The sequence below is a fragment of the Salvia hispanica genome, chromosome 3 (assembly GCF_029641045.1).
Source record: "Salvia hispanica isolate PSC_SH4W2 chromosome 3, Shi_PSC_v1, whole genome shotgun sequence".
In the NCBI taxonomy this organism is placed as follows: domain Eukaryota; kingdom Viridiplantae; phylum Streptophyta; class Magnoliopsida; order Lamiales; family Lamiaceae; genus Salvia; species Salvia hispanica.
In genome coordinates this window covers 46,396,102-46,400,332 of record NC_142694.1, presented here as the reverse complement: position 1 = coordinate 46,400,332, position 4,231 = coordinate 46,396,102, and the positions used below count along the sequence as shown (strand labels likewise).

At 37.0% G+C, this 4,231-nt stretch overlaps 1 pseudogene; it reads left to right on the top strand.

The window, feature by feature from the left end:
• The first annotated feature begins 2,271 nt into the window (after window positions 1-2,271).
• LOC125212778 (dehydration-responsive element-binding protein 3 pseudogene) lies at window positions 2,272-3,282 on the top strand (annotated as a pseudogene).
• Window positions 3,283-4,231: the final 949 nt, after the last annotated feature.

The following is a 4,231-nucleotide window of genomic DNA, read 5'->3' as shown; positions in this document are numbered from 1 at the left end:
ATGAATATTGTAGTTATAAAATTGTAGTACTCATTTTTATTTTAATATTAATTCATTTATTTGCTTTTCACGGAAAGGCAAAACATCTTGTCTCAAAAGGGAAGATATACATACAAGCAAGCAACATAAAAAGATACTCCCTCGGTCCATCCGTTCTCCAATATGCGTTCCAATTTTTATTTTTGTCTGTCCCTTATTAATTGTCCCACTTTATTTTTATTATTTTTAATTTAATAATGGATTTCATATTTCACTAACTCATTTCTGCTCACATTTTATTATAAAAGTAGAACTCACGTACCACTAACTTTTTCAATTCACTTTCATTTATATTTCTTAAAATCCGTGTCAGGTCAAAATGGAACACATACTGGGGGACGGAGGGAATATGAAATTTTTATATACATAATAAAAGTTAGGACACTTATATTTTTGCCCCTCCATGGAAATGGACCCATTTGCAGAAATCTTTACTTGTCATATTTGATATTATTGGGACCAACTCAAACGTCGTCCACAATATATAAAATATCACACGTTATAAATAATATTTCCATGAAATTAATATTTCCCGAGTTTTGATTTGTCTCTTAATATAATAAATCCTTGAAACTTTGGAGTTATTAATGTTGGGTATGTGTATGCTTACACATAAACCCTAAAATAAATGTAATCCCACCAACAAAAATTTGAGGAAATCTTTGATCATGCCCACAAAAAGATATGGGATACTCACACAAAACCATAAAATGACAAGTGTCTTAAATTTCCACAAAATAGTTCCGATATCTTTTGTATTTTAGCATTTTTCACACATCGCTCTCATCAATTATTTAGTTGAAAATTTACCAACCTATCTATTTATCCAATTCCAAAAATTTCACGATGCATATGTATTGTAATTATTAATTAAACTTATTTCTCGTACTCAATTATTTGCAAGAAGAGTGCTCCCACGCCTCATTTCAGAATTTCATAGTAGGTGATCGACTTTGATCTTTATATATTTTGCAATTGAATTTTGATAAATAGTGAATCCATATAATTCTATCAATATTTTGTGAATCTTGATGATTAACGGACTATATATCTTCATACGTTAGTGCTTTATCCATCCACGAAAAATTGTTCTATGTAGAGATCCATTTTCGTCTGTCCACTGAAATTCGTGCGTCTAGATTCTAGTATTTCTGTCATGGGACGTGAAGGCCATGCATGAGAGAGAAAATGGGAGTGTATCATAAAGATCTTTGGTAGATGATAAATCATATATACAACACATGTTTGATTATGATAAGGAGATAAATGCACAGTGCGAAGATAGGTGAAAATGAGAAACATATCAAAAGGGTTGCGTGGTGTGTTATAGAATGGGACCCACTGTTCATCTAGCACTAGCAGAATGACCCATTTCTTCCATGGGCCCCTCTCTCTTTAGACTCATTGCCAACTGATAGTGAAACCAAAAACATAAAAAAATAAAAATAAATATGATACATGGGGATACATGTTTGTTATGGACACAAAGTCCCATATGATTAATTTGTGTGGTGTTTACGGACTAAATTGACTCCCCTAACATGCTACTCTCTTCTCCCTTCGGTTCCATAGTAATAGAGTCATTTTACCATTTTGGTACATTCCATAGTAATAGAGTCATTTTCCTTTTACATTTTTTCACACCTACTTTATTCTCTCTTACTTTTTTTCTCTTCATCTCTCTATCTTTTTCATTTTCCACTTTATCCTCACTTACTTAACTCACTTAATACAATTTTTCTTAATCTTCGTGCCGAAAAGAAACACATCTATTACTATGGAAGGAGGGAGTAGTATTTTAGAATGTGATATCTATTTGGTTTGTAATATTGATGCTTTCACCGAGAGCCTAAATGATTCGTAGTAATGGCCTATGGAATAGAATCGTGATCAAGGAGTACGTTTGGAAACCGACTCAGAGTGGTGGCCCATGGAGTGGTTTTAACAAAAAAAAACTAGTCATGACCAGAATAACTAGGAGTGGTGGTGTGACAAAGAACTAGTTGTGACCAATGAGAACGATGGCTCTTAGGAGGAGGTCAATTGTTACGGACTCAATATTTTACATCGGTTGTGACAACGGGAGGTGTTTATAAACCAAATCAGTTATTTATCCTAATAAACTAGTTTTTTTTTGACATGTTGTCCAATTTAATAATAATGTCACTCCTTTATTTATTAGGGGCATTACCCTAGCTATATATACCATTATATACTTGTGTACATATTTATTCCTTCCATTTTCTCTCCTCAAATCAAAATCCTTCTTGAAATCTCATTTCTAGAAACTACATTTCCAGGTGAACTGCACACAAACTGACTTGAAAAAAAAACAGCAGATTACTAAAAATAGCACCTTAAAAATATCCAAAAATCATGGCCACAGCAAAACACACCCCGTCGGAGACTTGCTCATTATATCCATTCCCTCCTTCCACGTCAGCACTCTCGGAGGCCGCGGCGGAGGAGCCGAAGATCAAGCGGATTCGAGAGGCGGCCACCACCGGCGGCAGCAAGCATCCTATCTACAGAGGCGTGCGGATGCGGAATTGGGGGAAATGGGTGTCGGAAATCAGGGAGCCGCGGAAGAAATCCAGGATATGGCTCGGCACCTTCCCCACGCCGGAGATGGCGGCGCGTGCGCACGACGTCGCCGCGCTGAGCATCAAGGGCTCCTCCGCCACCCTCAATTTCCCCGAGCTGGCCGCGGCGCTGCCCCGCCCGGCATCCCTCAGCCCCCGCGACGTCCAGGCCGCCGCCGCCAAGGCCGCCGCGATGGAAAAATTCGAAATCACGTCGTCTCCGTCGCCGTCGTCGTCGATTGAATTGTCCGCGGCGTCGGAGGAGCTGAGCGAGATCGTGGAGCTGCCGAACCTGGGATCGATGGAGACGAGGAGCGACTTCGTTTACGTAGACGACAACGCCGCGATCGAAGGCTGGCTGGATCCGCCGCCGCCTTGGAGCGACGACGGTGGGGTTTCCGGACTCTTCTCGTTGTGGAATTACTGAGAATTGATTTTAGCTCTTTTTTTGGCTTCCCATTTTTGAGATTTGATACTAATGTTGAGTTCGAGTATCCATATTCGAACTCCCTTCACTTGTGTGCTCCATCATGGAATTTAGGTCAGCCCTTTTTTTATTTTTTTATTTAAGGGCTAAATATTTTTCCTTTTATCACCTCTGCTTGTACAGTGTTAGAGCTTACACCTCATCAAAATTTTCATCTCATGTGTTTTCTCTCTAGCCACAATTGCAAATCCGATTAATTACAGACGGACTAAAAAGGTTCGTAATATAATTGGTCAAGTGTGAATTTACGGAGCATTTATGAAACTCATTTATCTTTAATTAAATAGTCAGCAAATTGATCTTTGTCTTCGCCAATAGATACCTTTGATCCATGTCGAAATCTTAATCCAACTTTAAGATCAAGCTCCTTGTGATTACACTTTGGATTATACGCACATCTTTTTCGTGATTTAAATCTCAATCCACGTCAACAAAGATTCCACCTAAAATTTGACCCATAGGATAAAGTAGAAAAATTGAAGCTTCATGATTTAATTAGCGAATTTTAAACTTTATAGGATAAACTAGATTTTGACCAAATTTGATGATTTAAATGGCTATTTATCCATAAATATTTATGGCAATAAGCATTTCAACCTTATCAAATTATATCAATAATCAACCCCAGGAGGCAGCAGGGTGGGAGTTAAAATTTTCATTTACTAATTTCCAACTTTTCTGCAATTGCTATTCAGAACTGCATCTGTTTTATCTAAGTTTAATAATTACTCCCTCCGTTCCATAGTAGTGGATGCATTTTTTTTCGGCACGAAGATTGAGAAAAAGTTGTGTTAGGTAAGTTAAGTAAACGAAAAATAAAGTAGGAAATGAAAAAGGTAAAGAGATGTAGAGAAAATAAAGTAAGAGAGAGTAAAGTAAGTGAGAAGAAATGTGTTGACTTTTACCAAAAAGGAAAATGACTCTACTACTCTACAACGTACCAAAATGACAAAATGACTCTACTAATACGGAACGGAGGGAGTAATATTCTCTCTTTTTGAATGGTTGGAGTTTAATGAAAGGAGAATCTAATAAACGGACAATTTTTCCAGTACACTCTGTCTATATCTATTTCCATGTAATTTTAATTGTGTATAACAAAAAATAAGTAAATAAAACAAAA